The sequence below is a fragment of the Canis lupus genome, chromosome 17 (assembly GCF_011100685.1).
Source record: "Canis lupus familiaris isolate Mischka breed German Shepherd chromosome 17, alternate assembly UU_Cfam_GSD_1.0, whole genome shotgun sequence".
NCBI classification, from domain to species: Eukaryota; Metazoa; Chordata; class Mammalia; order Carnivora; family Canidae; genus Canis; species Canis lupus.
Window position 1 is genome coordinate 11,711,919 of NC_049238.1, and position 18,170 is coordinate 11,730,088.

The following is an 18,170-nucleotide window of genomic DNA, read 5'->3' on the forward strand; positions in this document are numbered from 1 at the left end:
GCAGCTCAAGGAGAGAAGCGACTGTGACCTCTCAAAAGGTAACAGGTAATGTTGCCTCTCTGATCTCTCTTGATATAGAGCAAATCAAAGTGGTTAGGAGTGGAGATCCTAGAGTCGGCTGGCCTGTATTTACACAGAAGAGGTGCCAACACATGCACATGGAATAAAAGAAACGAATTCCTACCACCAGGCCTAGGTGATGGGGGATTCGAGTATTTTCAGTGGTGTATCGGCAGCCTCTGCCTTGCTCCTCCTTGAGCTAGTTCTGACCGGTCAATGGAGCGAGTTCTGGCCAGCAGGGTGGATTCTGATCCGCTTGACCGCCGCAGGTTCCCACACTTCCCAGGCTGGTTGTCTGGACCCCTGTCCTCTCTTTCCTGTGCATGCCCCGTGGACACACACATTATCTCCACTCCCTCCTGGAATCCCACTAAAATGATAGTAAAGGAATGCAAAAGGCACAGACCACAAGGACAGAGAGAACAGGAGAAGAGACTACAGCAAACAAGAGATATCCATGAAATTTTAGAAGCTGGAAAACAGAGGGCTTAGTGGTGACTGACTGGCAGATAGAAGAATAATCTGACTTTCTTCAGCAGGTTGAGTATACTAGAGAGCAGACAATAGCAAACAAGACATGTCAACAAATTCCTGACAACGCAGAAACAGATGGACTCATGGTATCTGACTGAGAAGAGAGAAGAAAAGTGAAGCTAACTTCCTTCAGTAGACTGGCTAGAAATAAGCTGACATGAACCCAAAAACTCTGGAAAAGCTCCAAACTGGAGGTCCTAAATTTCTCTGGAGGTGAGGATTCAAAAATGAGGCTAAAAACGAGAGTAGTAGCAAAAAGCCTTCATCAGAGCAACTAGATGCCCAGTTGCCCACCCATCCCCCATGTGCCCATTTTGGCACAATGCTGAAAGTTTACTCCCTAAAGAAGTTGGTTCACAGAGGATATCATGGAGATGCCAGGCACAGCTGAAAATAGGATACTGTTTGGTCTTGAAAGCAAGGGGACAAAGTAAAAAACATATACACTATAAAGTGATAACACCACCTGCTCCGGGGCTTCTATCTCTGCCTGACTCTCCAAATGGTGGCACGCAGCTTTCACCACATCTGCCTCTGTACATTTTGGCAAGAGAAATGGAGAAATTGTCATGGCAGAAATTGATTGATGAAAACAAGAAAGAGAATCTATTAAGTATTGGCATTTGAAAGTTTACCCATAGGCCCAGTCAGGTCCCCTGGTGATCACGTTATAATAAAGCCTATTTGTTAGCAAACTTCATACGTGTGCACAAAGCTACATAAGACCTCAGTCTTAAATAAGGATGTGCAGCCAAAGATCATACCATTTTTGTAGGAAGCTTCTAATATGACAGAGGAGCCAGAACAATTTGAAAAAGGGAACCCAGACCAATCAGAAGACACTTATTTAAATTTTAGAAAGTCCAGAGTCCATTTTCAGAGGAAGCACAAAAGAAAATTTCTCAGAATTAAAGGATTTAATTTTTTTTTTTAATAGAAAGGGTCCTTCAAGGGCCCAACACAATGTATGAAAAAAGACATGGGGCACGTGGGTGGCTCCATTGGTTAAACATCTGACTTCAGCTCAGATCATGATCCTAGGGTCCTGGGATCAAGCCCCAAGTCAGGCTCTACGGTAAGCAGGGAGTCTGCTTGTCCTCTGTCCTTCCCTCTGCTTGTGCTTTCTCTCTCTCAAACAAATAAATAAAAATCTTTTTTAAAAAAGACACGTTATTATACACCTTAATAATAGGAGTGTAAAAAGGATATACCAAAAGTTTTAGGGGGAAAAAAAGACAATCAGAAAATTAGAAACTAAAGCACATGAAAACAGTTTGTTAAAAATTCTGAGGGAAAGCATTTTCTTTTTTTTTTTTTAATATTTCATTCATTCATTTATTTATTTTGGTTTTAAGATGTTATTTACTTATTTATGAGAGGCACAGAGAGAGAGAGAGGCAGAGACACAGGCAGAGGGAGAGGCAGACTCCACGCAAGGAGCCCGATGTGGGACTCGATCCAGGGACTCCAGGACCACACCCTGGGCCGAAACCAGACACTTAACCGCTGAGCCACCCAGGTGCCCCTGGGAAAGTGTTTTCTAAATGCAGAAATTTAATTCTTTTCAAAATTATCTATCAGATCTAAGCTGAGAAAAAAATTCAGACTTGAAAGATCTCAAAAACTCATCTCCCATGAACCCTCCATCAAGAAAGTTGCTGCAGAATGTTATCCACCAAAATGAGAGAGTGAGGGATGTGATAGACATGGACGATGGCAAAGATGGAGGAATGGGGGCCAGATTTACAGTCTCCTCTGAAACAAACAAAGAACGAGACAAAATATAGGAAACAATGGCTCCCAGGATATTGGACACCCAGGTAACGAAGGCCAGCAATCCCTGAGAAATCGGAGATGTGGTATAGTGCAGGGAGACTGAAGCAGGTGACACCCCAAGATGGGAGTGGGAAGTCTGGGGAAACCAAAGCAGGTGGTATTCACAGGGCAGATGCTTGAGTAAAGAGAGCTTTGCAGAAGGAGAATCCTAGAGAGTGAAGAAGGTCCCCGCCAGTGTTAAGCTGTGCACATGTACGAGAAAATCAGCCAGGATCAGGGGAAGAGCCATGACGGGGGTAGAGGGAAGAGAGCTGGGCATCCTGTCTGTTTCCAGCAGTCAAACTACACTGTCTCATGATTCAGAAGGCATCCACCAGTGAACTAAACAAGCATTTGCCCCAGTGGTGGGGAAAAATGAACCCTAGACCTACTATTGCTTTGTTCCAGCCTAACAAAGATTGGGAACAAAAATTAAAAGGATTGTTTCCATGTAATTTAACCTCAACCTAGAATAGAATTTGAGAATGCTTTTAGGAATGCAGAAATATCCAGCACTCAGCTAAATAAAATTTATGGATACATATGCAAAATATTATCATCAAAATGTCTTAAAAAATGTCTTTAAAAGATAAAATTACCGTAAAAATATTCAGATGTATTATGAAGTTGATAATACATATAGAAGTAAAATGTATGAGTATATCATCACCAAGTCCTAGAGGGAAGACTGGAAATACATTATTGTAAGGTTCTTATATGTGAAGTCGTGTAATATCATTTGAAGGTAGCTGTAGAAAGTCCAAGATGTACACCACAACGAAGACTTATAATTAATAAATCAATGAAGGGATTAGAAGGGAATAACAAAAAAATACTCAATGGATTCAAAAGAGTGCAGAAAAAGGGGGAAGCAGAACCAAGAACACGTGAGGGGAAATAGAAAACAAAGAGTAGGATCGTATATTTGAACCCAACCAGCTCAATAATCACATTAAATATAACTGGTATGAACACCGTGTGATAGCCAGCCTCCAAGATAGCGGCCATGGACACTTGCCTGGTATTCACATCACCATACAAGCCGTTCGTTCCCATTAATGGTGGGCTGGGCTTTGTGACTTACTGAAGACCTACTACAGACAAGATAAGGCAGATGGGATGGTGTGATTGCAGATGAGGTCATAAAAGGCAAGGTGACATTTCTTTCTTTCTCTCTCTCCCCCCAGTATCAGTGGCTCCGGGGAAAGCCATATTGCTAGCAGTCCTGTGGAGAGGTCCATATGGTGATGAAGGGCAGCCTCCTGTGAACAGTCTTGGTGGTGAGCTCAGAAGTGCATTCTCCATTTCTGCCAAAGCTTCAGAGCCTGCAGCCCCCTCAGACAGCTTGATTGGAACCTAATCAGAGACCCTGAGCCAGAATGGCCCACCTAAGCTGTTGCAGGATTTCTGACCCTCTGAACCTAGTGATAAAAAGTCTCAGCAAACTAGGAATCCAGAGGAACTTCTCCAATCAGATTGGGGACATCTACAAGACTCTTAAAATTAACATTACACAGAGACTGAACGCTTCTCTCCTAAGATCAGGTTGGAAGTCATGATGTCCCCTCTCCGCATTTCTAGGCAGCATCATATTGGAGGTTTTAGCCCTTGCACAAAGGCAAGAAGAAGAATTAAAGGGCATCAGATTGCAAAGGAAGAAATAAAACTGTTTTTATGGGTAGATGACATGATCCCCTACACACAACATTCTCTTGAATTCACAATAAAGCCCCTGCACAACTACTGAGTTTAGCAGACTTGCAGGATACAAGATCAACACACAAAAATCAATGTCTTTGTATAGACGAGCAACAAAGAATCAGAAGTTAAAATTTAAAAATCAATATGATTTACAACAACATCAAAAATATTAACTGCCTCGGGATAAATCTGACGAAAGGTGTACAAGATCTATGCTCCAAAGACTGCAAAATATCGCTGAGAGAAATGAAAGTAGACCGGAACACATGCAGAGGTATATGTGTCCATGGATCCAATGACTCAATACTCTGAAGAGTCCAGTTCGTACTGAATTGCTCCAGATTCAACATCCCTCCAAACAAAATCCCAGCAAGGTTTTTTGTAGGAATTGAATGCTGATGCTAAAATGTATATGGCAATATTAAAAAAGATCGAAACTCAGAGCTACATGCAGAAAGAGCATCGCATCGAATAGGAAATAAATGAAGGTAAAATTAAAATGTTTGTATTTCTTAACCTTGATTGATTTAACAGATAACAGTTTATTTAAAATAATATGGGCAATGTATTTGGTTATATATATACCTATACATATATATATATATACACACACACATACACATGTATATACTTATGTACACTTATATATAAATGAAATGAGTGACAGAAATTAATTATTCAAGGGACAAGAAGGAGGCTTTCAGATTATTTTGTTATTAATAAGGTACACTACCTGGGAAGTGGTGTAGAGTCATTTGCAAGTAGACTTGAATTAGTTAGAAGAGCGCATCGCAAATTCTAGGACATTGGCTAAAAATAGTTAAAAAAGAAAAGTATAGCTGATATGGTAAGAAAGGAGAGAAAATAGAATCATATAAAATGCTCCATTAAAACCACAAAAGGCAGAAAAATAGTAGAGGCGAAGAAAGAGAAGAACATAGAACCAAGGGCAACAAATAGAAAACAGTAGCAAATATGGTAGATATGAATCCAGTTCCATCAGTCATCACTTTGAAAGGCAATGGTCTAAATGCACCAATTAAAGACAGTAAATCAAAAAACGGGACCCACTTATATGTTGCCTACAAGAAATTAAAACCACAGTGAGATACCAGTAAACACATAACAGAATGTGTAAAACTAAAATGCCTGATTGTATCAACTATTGGCAAGAATGTGGAACAATAGAAGCCTTGTAACACTGCTGGTGGGAACGTAATAAGGTTCACACCTTTTGGAAAACAATTTAGCAGTTTGTTAAAAAAAAAAAAAAAAAAAAAAAAAAAAAAAAAAAAAAAAACGAAAACTAGGGACACCTGGGTGGCTCAGCGGTTAAGCATCTGCCTTTGGCTCAGGGCATGATCCTGGAGTCTCGAGATCGAGTCCCGTGTCGGGCTCCCTGAGTGGAGCCTGCTTCTCCCTCTGCCGGTGTCTCTGCCTCTCTCTCTGTGTGTGTGTGTCTCTCATGAATAAATAAAAAAAATCTTAAAAAAAAAAAAAAACGAAAACGAAACCAGACAAAACAATACCATCTACATGGACCCAATCCTTTGCCTCTTTGCTACCTACCCAAGAGAAATGAAAACCTATGTCCATATGATAATTTTCACATGAATGTTCACTCAACTTTATTTTTAAATAACCATTGAATAGAAATAACACAAATGAAAAAAAAAGAAATAACACAAATGTCCTCCATCTATATAATGGGATAGTACTCAAAAAAAAAAAAAAATCAATGAGCTGCTGAGACAGACTACACCATGAATAAACCTCCAAATAATTATGCTGAGCAGCTAAAGCCAGTTAAAAACAAATATGCACTAAATGAACCCATTTATAATAAATCCTAGGAAATGCCAGCTACTGTACAGTGAGAGAAAGTAGATCAGTGGTTGCCTAGGGACAGGAAAGAGGCAGAGGAGAGGGATTACAAAGAGACACAAGGGAATTTTAGGAGGTGATGGATATATTCATTACCTTGATTGTGGTGATGTCAAAATTCACATACGTCAGTGTATCAAATTATCAAATTATACATTTTAACATGTGAAGTTTACTGTCTGTTAATTATACTTCAATACAGCTGTTAAAAAGAAAAAGAGCATCAAGCCCTTTTGGAGAAGACCTGGAATATAGGATTTGGGGGAATCCAACCCAAGAGATAGGAGGAGATGGGAATGCCTGGCAATGGGTAGACAGAAGGCCTAGGACCCAGGTGAGTAAGAGACAATTGTCCATCAGATGGGAACAGGAGGACAGACGGCTCTAGAAACAGAGGAAAGACATACTTGGAGTGTCTGAATGTGCCAATCGAAACACTGAGGAAATCCAGGTCTACCGGAGAGTTTGAGCATGAGTTAGATACAGAAAACAAGGTAAACAAAAGTAAACAAAAGGAGGCAATTATTAATTGCAGTAGAACCAGAAAGTTGCATGAAGTAGGAAATCCGATGGAAGTAAAAAAAAAAAAGGCTCTATTCTAAACACACTTACATAGGCGTGAAGGTGTAAGATTATTTAGCCAAATTCATATACTGGGAGAAATGGAAGGACAGAGGTAGGAACTGGTGTGCAGCCCAGTCGCTGGGGGAGGGTGTGCAAGAGGCCCCAGATCCCCAGCCCCTACCAAGAAGTCAAAAGGCAGAAGTGTCAAAGCGATGCACGGGGAAAGACTGTAACTAGGTGCGGCCACAGGTATGGCAAGTCCTCCTAACAGGGTCGCGGCTTCACAGCACGGACGAGTCTCATCGGCCTCCCGCGGACACAGTGTCCCACGTCCTGCGTGTCCCTGGGGCCGGGGAGCGCCTCCGGCGGGCAGGGACCCCAGGGGCCCCTGGGCAGAGTGAACTCGGCATCGGAAAAAGGACGGAAGGGACCGGGACGGCAGGTCCCCGTGGATGTGCACTGGCCGGGTGGGTGTCCCAGGCCGTGTGTTACCTTCTGCCAAAAGTGAGGACAGGGAGCCCTTCAGGGCGGGAGGACGAACCACCTCGCCCTCCACGCACTGACACCTGCCCAGCGCCAGCGCCACGTGCACGCACACGCCACCGCCAGCACACACTTGTGCACACACCACTGCCAGCATGCACACACCACTGCCAGCACGCATGCACACATGCACACCACCACTGCCAGCACACACACGCACATGCACACATACACCAATGGCAGCACACACACGCACAGACACACACCACCACTGCCAGTACACACACGCGCACACACATACACACACACCATTGTCAGTGCACAGACACACCACCACTGCCAGTGCACACACGCATGCACACATATCACTGCCAGCACAGACACACACCATTGCCAGCACACACACATACCCACACATACACACACATACACCACTGCCAGTACGCGCACACATGCACGTGACCACTGCCAACACACACACACCACCCCACCACTGTCAACACACATGCACACATATCACTACCAACACACAACCACACCATCCCACCACCACTGCCATCACACATACACACCACGCCACCAACAACACTACAAACACATACGCACATACATACCACCACCACCACCGCAAACACACACACACCACTGCCAACACACACCACCATTGCCAATACACACACACATCCATAAAACACATACACACACCACATAACACCCCAAGGATACTACACACACACCACCACCACACAGGCACACACACACCAAGAACAACATACACACAATACACACACACGCCCCACCATCACTGCCAACACACATACAAAAACAGACCCCGCACCACCTACACACACATCATAGCAACAACACACACAGACATCAAAGGCTGATGTAAGGTTCCTGACATTGCTAATAGGCTACCTTCTTGTGCCTACGACTAAACCTCAAAAACATCTCCTCTTTGGAAACTTCCAATTTTCTAGATATTTCCCCTTCAGAAAGAAGCAAGGAGTGGAAGAGGACAGAGTGGTGAGAAGGGAAACGAGAAGGAGTCGAGTGCTCCTAAAGAGAACATTCTAAAAGTTTCCAGGGGAAAGGCTAGAAAATGAGGTCCTTCCCACACACTAGCTCGTTGAATTCCAAGAAGAATTCACATCCCCTTTTAACAGAAACAGAATCAAAAGCCAAGAGAGGCCAAAGACTCTTTCTGAGCTCACAAAAGTCAGAATTTGAACCCAGGACTCTTCCATCCTTCCTTGTCCTCACTTCTCCTTCTCTCCCTCCTCCGTTGTTTTTTCTTCCTTTCCAAAACCCTTAGCTGGCACCCAGCCACGACGCTCAGCCCTGGGCCGGGTCTCCGTGAGCTGGCCCTCGAGGGAGCGACCTGAGAAGCAAAATAAACGAGGGAATAGTTTCAGGGGCTCGTTCGACTGTGCACCCCGCCAAACAAGGCACCGCGAGGGCCAACTGGGCTCGGGGGGAGCGGGTGGGCAGGGAGGCCTCTGGGGCCGCGATGTTGGAGCTGAGCCCTGAATGACGAGCCGGGGAAAGACAGGGGAGCAGAGCCCCCCCGGCCTGGGGACAGCAGGTATAGGGGGGGCTCCCTGGGAAGGTGACCCCGATGGTGCGGGAAGACTAGTGGCCAGGGCACCTGTGCCGAGGGGTGGCCGCAGATGGGGAGGAGGGGGTGCTTGTCCCATTGCGGCTGAGAATTCAGTCACCTGTGGAGCTCCGCTACCTTATAATTAAGTCCTGAACCCGATCCTCAGCCTTTCCTGCCTTCGGATTACGGGAGAGGATTGTCTCTTCATCTGCTACCAGGGGAGTCCCTGGACGGTCACACTTGACCTTCGTGATCAATCGCCCCGAACTTTCCACTGTCTTTCTCCAACATCGCTGCTCCACCCCCTGCCAGCCTGTCCAAGACCTGAGACCCTGCACTCCCGGGGCCTTGCGTCAGTGGAGATTCCATCCACGTTCATCAGGGGGCTCGGAACGATTGCACAGCACGCCCGGGGCGATCGGGGCTCCGCCACAGAGACGGGGTCCTCGTGGCCACCGGCCGGTCAGTGATCGAACTCCAACACCCAGAGCAGAGTCGCCTTCCTCCAACCACATGCCATGTGGCTTATTGGTGAGTGGTCTGGACCAGCTCCTGGGGAGGGGGGGGGGGGCAGTAAAGGAAGTTAGCCCGAGGAGTTGCACTCCAGCTCCTGGGGAGGTCCCAGGCCAAAGCAGGGGGACTGGTCTTTGGTACCTCCGCATCAACCAGTCGTTGGCTTGGGCTGCCTCTTGGGAGAGGGCCACAACTTCCAATGAGACAATGACCTTCAGGCAAGGGTGGCGTGTGCAGGGGGGTGCTCAGCTGGGAACTGGCGGATGAGCGCTTTGGTCCCGAAGGGGTGCTGGGGACGGCCACCACAGCCCCACTTTGGACACTTCTAATGTGAAAAACAATTAGCTTCCTTTCCTGAGGCATCCGCAGAGTCAACATCTGGAGGCTGAGAGCCTGAGGCCCCAATTACAAGTAGCAAAAGAATTTGGACAGGATGCATTTAATCTTGAGTTAATGGTACAATGCTCCGCCAAGATAAACTTCTCAACCTCAACATATTTTATTTTGAAAAAAAAAATAATGTTATTGTCAGGTACAAGGGAAATTCGTCCTCACTCAGGCGGCTGTGCCAGATGACATAATCACTGGATGGGGCCGCTTGTTTGGCGTGTTATCTTTTTCATCTGAGTGGATCTCTCCCCCACAGACCCATCTCCCAAAAAGCTGGCCACGGTGACTAAGAAATTCCAGCCCCTGACAGCTGCAGGAAAGGAAAGCCGTGTGACTTGAAAACAGACATTTTTGGATGTCACATTTCTAAACATCAGATATGTTGGGTTTTCCCTCCGCTCCTGGCTCTGAGTGGAATTCAAATGGGAATTAAAAGGATACTTGGACCTTATTTTTTGTTCCTTACATTTTTAGTGAGCACCTATTACGTGGCCAATGTGGTGGTAGTTACTCATAATGATGACCATCCTTCTTCACTGCCTATCACGGGCCAGGCACGGTGCACACATTACTTTACAACATGTGTAAGGACCGCAGGCAGGAGGCAGCTGGGGGCCAAAATTATCCCAGGCGTCTAGAAGGGGCCGGCGAGGCTCGTCTAGATTGAGCAACCTAATCAGGTGAAGTTCAAGGGCTTTCCATCACTCAGAGTCTAGTAAAGCGAAGGAACTCCATAAATAAGTTCCCTGGCAGTCCTGCACCTACAGGGTATACTACAGTGTGACACGCACATCTGCTTCTCAGGAAGGTCCTGGCACTCTTGGCCAACTCTAGAGCTCTAGAACATTCGAGACTGGCACCGGTGGTCCAGGCCTGGGCAGATTCTCTGCCGGCAGGACAGGCCTCTCACACCCATGGACGGGTTCCCTCTCAGCTCTCTGCCCTGGGAAAGCTGTGTGTGGCTGGTGTGTTTACCACCCCCACAGAAGCAGGAGGTCTGGGTGCCCCTTCTATGGGCTTGGTTGCTTTCAGCTCCACCCTTGGGGCTTTGTGTTAGGGCTGGGATAGAGCTAAAGGTAGGATAGGATGGGGGTGCCTGGGTGGCTCAGTCGGTTGAGCGTCCTACTCTTGATTTCGGCTCAGATGGTGATCTCAGGGTCATGAGATCAAGCCCTGAGTTGGGCTCTGTGCTGAGCTGGGAGCCTGCCTGAGATTCTCTCCCTCTTCCTCAGCCCCTTTCCCTGCTCACTCTTTCTCTAAAATAAATAAATAAATAAAATATTTTTTAAAAAAGGATAGGATAGGCTAGGATGGGGGACAGAGGGAGAGTCTTACAGCCCCCCTTCACTACTGAGTTTAAGAGCACACGATGAAGGGCTGGAGATAAATCCCCTCTTTGTTTGGGGCACCGTTGAACGTCAAACCCTAGATGGACGGTCACTTAGCCAACCAAATTTTTCAGAGACATTTTTCCCCCCAGCAGAGTCGGCAGGGCTGGGATCACCAGGCCCATTCTGAATAAAGGAAGTGAGACTCAGAAAAGCTACCTGACTTGCCCAGGATCACCTTCAAACGCCAGGATGAAGGCCTCCTGCAGGACCATGGGTTTTTTTGTCTCCCACCTCCTTGGAGTCCGAGCCAGAATTCTGGGAGGGCACCGTGTAACCCAGGAGAGAGAAGACAGGCTTTGGAGTCAGGAGAGCTAGGTTTGAATCCTGGGTCACCAGCTGGGTGACCGTGGGTACGTTAACTTAGCTTTCCCGGCCTCAGTTTCCACATCTGTAAAATGGAGCGAGTAATCCTTACATCATGTTGTTTGGGGGATTAAAGGATATCACAGTATAAAGAAGCTAGCCTGGGCTGCCTGAATTAAGTCCTACATCTCTTTTCCCTTTCTCAAAGATGTACAATCATTCTTACACAGACGTGTGATCATTTTTAAACAGTTACATTCCCCAGTCTTCTTCTAAAAATAATTTGAGGCAGCTGATGCAATGATAAGCCAAAGTAGCCAGGTCCTTGTCCTGCCCTTGTCCCCCAGACGGGCAGGGGAAGAGAAAGATGTACAAGGTGTCATGGGACTGGCTCGGGGCCAGGCGAAGAACAAGGTGAGCGGAGCGCGGCCCCAGGATATTGCTTCTCTCCAGGATCCTATCTCGCTCTGCCTTCTTTTCCCTCCACGCTGAACTTCTGTCCAGACCGTGACAGGCTTACCTCTGAGCATCTTCAGTGCTCTTCCCTCTGCCAGGAACACACTCCACCAGGCTGAACAGGCTCAGCTTAGATACCGCTTTACTCATCCATTCATTGACTCCATGCTTACTGAGCACCCACTAGATTCTAAACGGGGTGCCGCTACATGCTAGCAGGGAGACAGTCAAGAAACGGGGGCCCACATATATCATCCCTGTTGCTGGCAAGGCCTATGGAGAACAGAGCAGGGCAAAGGAACTGGGTGGCAGGACGCTGTCTGAGATGCGATGCTTGAGGAACCCATGCCTCAGAGAGCAGTCCAGAGGGAGGTGAAGGATGGGACCACCTGGGGGACCTGGGCAACATGGTGGGAAGAAATCCTTGCTGGGAATTAACTGGGAGTGTGTGCAGAAAGCAGAAGACAGGGCCCGGGCACCCCCCATCCCTTCCTGGGTCAGGAATCTGGGTTGCCAGTAAGGGGGTGAACTTCATAGCCTTTGTGAATGTGCTCAAGCTGTGGGCAGGGAGTCAAAGATTCCAGGGGCCCAGGGCCCACTGGGGCAGAGAAGAGGGTTTTAGGACACACGGGTGTTGTACTTGGCCGCGGCAGGCCTGCGCTCTGCTCCCCCGTACAGGCCGCCTGTCCAGAGCCAGATGGAGGAGCCCCAGTGGGACTGTGGTGTGTCAGGCAACCCGAGCACTGCCAGCTTGGCCCAGAGGTGGAAGTGCAGCCCATGCCCTGGGACAGAGGCCCCTGGGATCACTGCACTCACCTGCCCACCCAAGGCATACTCTTTCTGTCTGAGTTTCCCAGGGCTGCCATAACCAAGTACCAAAAAATGGGTGGCTTAAAGCAACGGCAAGGCGCGCTCTCAGAGTTCTGGTGGCCAGGAGTCTGAAATCATGGTGTTGGCAAGGCCCCGTCCTCTCTGAAAGCTGTGGAGGAGAATCCTTCCTCGCCTCTTCTAGCTTCTGCTGGTTTTCTGGAAACATCTGGGACTTCTTGGCTTACAACAGCACAAATCCAATCTTTGCTTTTGCTTTCACACGGCGCTCTCCCCGTGCGTGACTGTCCTGCCATGGCCGTCTTCTTAGAGGGACATCAGTCATTTTGGGTTAGGGCCTCACCCTGCTCCACTATGACTTCATCCTAACTAATTACATCTGCAACAACCCTGTCTCCGAATAAAGTTGCATGCTGAGGTACTGGTGGTTAGGGCTTGAGCCTGTCTTTTTTTTGGAAGGTAGGAAGGGGCATAATTTAGCCCACGACACCTCACCTGCCACCGCCAGCAAGGGGCCTCTCAGGCTCGGACGGGCACTTGCATTGATGGGAACGCTTGGCCTTCGATGTATTGGGCTCAGTTGCTGGAGATTTTCCACCTCTGCTTCCCGCCCACAAATATTTATCAAGGGATTAATGTTTTCCAGGAATGGTGCCAAGTCCTGGGTGCCCGACAGTAAACAAAACAGATGGTGGAGAGCCTGTCATTACATCATCCTTGCCCATGGGTCCTGGGTCCCCTCTGAGACCACACAGAACACCCTGGCCACGCCCCACATGTGGCCCTGCAGATATCTGAAGACAGGGATGCTTTCCCCCAGAACTCCTTTGGATTGGACAACTTTCATCTCCCTTACTTCTTCCTCACAATGGGGTGACTATATAGTTTATGGACCAAACTAGGACATTTCTGAGAGTGAGAGTGAGCGCTATTAATAATCACACCGAGACAACATGTGTAAACCAGCGATGTCCTGGGCTGACCGCAACATATGGTCACCTCATGGGGCACGGGTTTCCAGGTCCTTCCTCACCCCTGGCTGCTCTCTTCTGGGTGTTTTGTAGTCTGTCTCCTTTTCAATCACTGCTCCCAGAAGTAACTGCCATATGTGTCTGGCATGGTGGAAAAAAACAAATAGGCAGGGAGATCATTTTAATAAATGTGCGGAACACCGTAACAGGCGAGAGGCGGGTATTTGAGGAATCCAGAGGAACAAACAATTAACTGTTTCTGACAAAGCTCGAGAAGGCTTCCCAGAGGAGCCCATATCTGAAATGGGTCTTCAAGCGTGAGTAGAAGTTTCCCATTAGGAGAGTGTTGGGGGTCTTGGGAAAGGCATCTTCGTCATGCCTCAAGATACAGGAAGAGCGGGGTTCCTTGCTCACCTGTTGCCATTTGAGAATCGTGTTATTCTTCCTACAGCCTTGTGAGGTCTTATCTGATGAAGCTCTGCTTTGGGCTAAACATGGAATATAATGGGAAGGATGCACTTGTCCTGGATGCCACTAGTTCAGTCCTACTTCTTCTTCTTTTTTTTTTTTTTTTCCAGTCCTACTTCTGATCTTCTGGTTTATTTTAAGGAAGAACAGCCAAAATACAAGCGGAATTTGGCAAATGAAGCATGAACAACGTGGTCCGGGATCCACTGCACATCTAAACCACAGTAGAAGGGAGTCGTTTACAAGCATTTGCTGAGAAGCTGCATTGATGGGTCGAGCTGGGCTCTGGGGAGGCAAAGATCACACATGGTCACTGCTCTCAAAGAGGGCCTTCTAATGGACAGCCTGGGTGGCTCAGCGGTTTGGTGCTGCCTTTGGCCCAGGGCGTGATTCCAGAGTCCCGGGATCCAGTCCCACGTCAGGTTCCCTGCATGGAGCCTGCTTCTCTCTCTGCCTGTGTCTCTTGCCTCTCTCTCTCTGTCTCTCATGAATAAATAAATAAAATCTTAAAAAAAAAAAAAAAAAGAGGGCCTTCTAGTGAGCTAGACACCTGCATGCAATGAACTGTAAGTCATTACAAAATATCTAACAACTGTCACGTGCCTTTATGAATTTGCTGTGTGTTTTGCGAGCACAGGGAAAGTTTTGAATAATTCCAACTGGTGGAACACAGTTGACTTTCACTGAGGAACTTTGAGGGCTTTGATGGCCAAGTGAAACTTCAGAACTGGAGAAGGGGAGGCCCAGAGGGGTGAGAACACAGGAAACTTGTGGAGCAGGAACAGCCTTTGGGCGTGGGGAGAGGGAGAGGTCAGGGATGCTGCCTCAGGATGCAACAACCAAGAGCTGCTGGAGTAGTTGGCCACCATGATGCTGGCCAACCATCCACACACCTGCCTTCCCTCTGGCCAAGGTCTAACCGCCAGTCTGCTGACTGTCCTGGGCAGAAGGGAGGGCTGTGAGAAACAAGGCCATAGCACACCCCAGCATAGAGGCCTAAGCTCTTCCCACCCCTCACCAGGTGACGGTTTAGCAGCTGCTGTGGACCGCTCCTCCAAGGCGGGAAGTGACAGTTCTCTAGAGTGATGGCTCACCATGGAGTCGGCCTCCATCCAGATCCAAACACTCTCCACAACCCAGGTGGTTCACCACCATCAAATCCTCGTCAGCCCTCCATATTCTTGGCCTGCCAAAGGAGCTCACCTTGGACCGACCCTGGGGCCAGAGGTATGGACACATGAAGTCACTGAGGGAGAAGTTCAACCACCAAAATGGTCCCCAGTCTGTGCCTTCCTGTCTGCGCGGAGAGGGAAGCTTAGCTGGGAAGCCGAGGTGGGTGTCTCCTGGAGCTCAGACCTCACCTCTGTGGAGAGGCTTCTCCTCAACTCGCTTGTGTGGAGTGGGGCCTCCGTCTCCTGGGAGCTCTCAGGCTTCTGTCAGAACGCCTACCTCACGGGACCACAGTTGGTCACCCACTTCGTCCCCTCTGGACTGTGAACAGGCTGAGGGCAGGGAGGTCTTGCTCATTTCCAAATTCCCAGAACGGGCACCCAGTGGCTGGTCAGCAAACGTGGATGGCAGCAAAGTGAGGCAAAGAGGAAGGAAGGCACAAAGAAAGGCATGATAAAGTAAAATCCCACATCCGTGGAGATGAGAGATGCGTGGAAAGAGCAAGAACGGGGCTGCGATCTGAGTTTGCTTTTGTTCTTGTAGGCCCCACCCGTTAAAAACACTTACAAATTATCTTTTATGGCTATGCTGGTAGAAAGACAAATGTCAGCCAGGCACAACTCATTATTATATATTCATTATTATTATCTTCAGGGTTTTTTCCTTCTGATTTTGAAAGACATCAAACGGGGGTGTCTGGGTGGCTCAGGATGTTGAGCGTCCAACTCCTGGTTTCAGCTCAGGTCATGGTCTCGGGGTCCTGGGATCGAGCCCCACGTCAGAGTCTGCACTCAGCAGAGTCTGCTTAAGACCCTTCCTCTGCCCCTCCCCGCTCTAAAATAAATGAATAAATACGTCTTAAAAATAAAATAAAGATAAAAGACACTAAATATAAGACATTTTTGTGGGCCCCTGAAAGTACAGTGGGGCTTCGGCCCTGGGCTTACCCTAGTAGGTAAGCCATTCACGAGCCATGAGCATGGTGGTCAAATACTGATAAATGGTCCCATTGAGGCACTAGTCAATCAAAACCCATCTTTTGCAGGCTCATGTTCCTGCCGGCCCCTTGCGGTGCCAGACATTAATCCCTTGGTGGCTAGATCTTGGGAAGGCCCAGAGGCTCCCCGGGGGGAGGGGAGTCGCATTGTGACTCCTTACCAACTGGTATGAAAGGACTGAACTACCAGCATCCAGGACAGGTACGTTCTTCCCATTATGTTCCAGGGTTAGCCCAAAGCAGAGCTAGCATCAGATAAGGCATGGACATTCTGGTGCCTTCCATAAGCCCCGGGTGGAAGTAGTAATAATAAAATATGGTCACTGTAAAAATGCAAGATAAAGAAAGAGGAGGAGATGAGCCTGGCTGCCAGGCTTCTGATCTGGGTCACAAGTGGTACCATCACTGAAGGAGGGAATCCAGCAGGAGGAGTAGGCTGGAGGGGAAAGATAAGGAGCTCAGTCTGGAACACGCTGACTGTGGTGCATCTCTGGGATTCCAGGAGGCAATGCCTGTGAGCGTCAAATAGATGGGTGTAGTTTTTTTTTTTTAGAACATAAGGTAGGGATGCCAAGAGAGATCTGGAAGTTTCAGTGGGTGCATAGTAAGCCCTCAATAAATCTGTCTTGGGCTGAGTGAGAACCTCACCCCACCCCACCCCCCTTATTTCAGCCCCAGGCTCAGGGGATGATCCAAAGGACCCCACGCAGTCTGATATTCAGGGAAAACACAGAACATCCTTTGTCTGATTATGATCGGAGCAGACAACTGCGGGGCATTTTTCAGCTCAGAGTACCCAAGGTGTGGGGCCTCTGGGGGCTCACCACTGTCAGAAGCCAGCGTGAGGGGCCAGCGAGAGCTTGTCTTGTTGTCTTGTACCTTGAAGATCTGGGAGGCATAAGAAGAAATTGCATTTTCCAAACCCTGAAGCAATACTTATTTTCCCTTCACATCTATTTTCCTGGGTGTATTTTTTTTTCCCACTCTGTTGATAGATATTATATAATCACATTGTTTAAATATTTGAGATGGTGATTACACCACCATTCAATTTTAATTGCTACTTCTGTTAACATGTCAGATGTTCTCAAGCAAAATTAATTAGGACCAAATAATTGATTGATGGTCTTGAAAATCCTAACCTTCAGAAACGAACCAGTTTCATAACCCAACGCTACAACTGCACAGGAAATCTGAACAATAGAATGGGTCACCTCAGGGATGTCCTCCCCTAAGGCTCTGTGTTGGTCTTATCAACGGTGAATAAAAATGCAAAGCATAGAGTTGAGAATCACAGAATTCATTTTTATGCAAAAACCCCTTCTATGGAAGGTCTGATGCTTCAACTCCTTTCTTTTTGAATCCTGTGACCGTCATCTCAATACCTACCAAGCCTGTTCTAATGGTTGCCAAATTCTTCCTTCGGTCACACTGGAAAGGAGTCCCTGGTTACTTCCTCCCGTGGCTTCTACGTTTCACACTCTGAAACAACACACAGAACTCCACTTCTGGGGTGCCTTCGTGGCTCCTGACCCAGGTCATGGTCTCGGGGTCCTGAGATTGAGTCTCTGCTCGAGATCCTCTCTTCCTCTGCCCCTCCTGCTCTTTCTCTCTCTGTCTCTCTCTCAAATAAAGTAATCTTTAAAAAAGATAGAGGAAAGAAAATTTCACTTCTAATCTGAGGATTCCATCGAGAACGGAGTCCTATAGGGAAATACACAGACCCACTAGATACCACATTCTGCCCTCGGTGATGACAGGAGGGTGGAGCTCTCAGGAGTTCTGTACCGGACTTCTTTTCACATTGTGCTGTTAGAAGTCTTCAGACTTATGGGATTTGAGAAATCTTTGAGAAGGCGTTCTGAACAGATTAGTAAATTGCCATCCCTTCACTTAGATGTCGTTTTTTAGGGGCACCTGACTGCCTCAATCGGTGGAACATGGGGCTCTTGATCTCAAGGTTGTCAGTTTGAGCCCCATATTGAAGGTAGAGGTTACCTAAAAAAATAAAATCTTTAGAAAAGAAAAGAAAAACATTTTAA

The 18,170-nt window shown here is 47.4% G+C and overlaps 1 long non-coding RNA gene across 1 annotated transcript; it reads left to right on the forward strand.

Annotated features, from left to right (window-relative positions):
• Window positions 1-3,231: 3,231 nt before the first annotated feature.
• On the forward strand, window positions 3,232-14,410 carry LOC111090503. Its single transcript, XR_005372121.1, has 4 exons — window positions 3,232-4,598; window positions 6,197-6,328; window positions 8,808-9,172; window positions 14,072-14,410. It is a non-coding gene; the product is annotated as an uncharacterized LOC111090503 (long non-coding RNA).
• The last annotated feature ends 3,760 nt before the right edge of the window (window positions 14,411-18,170 follow it).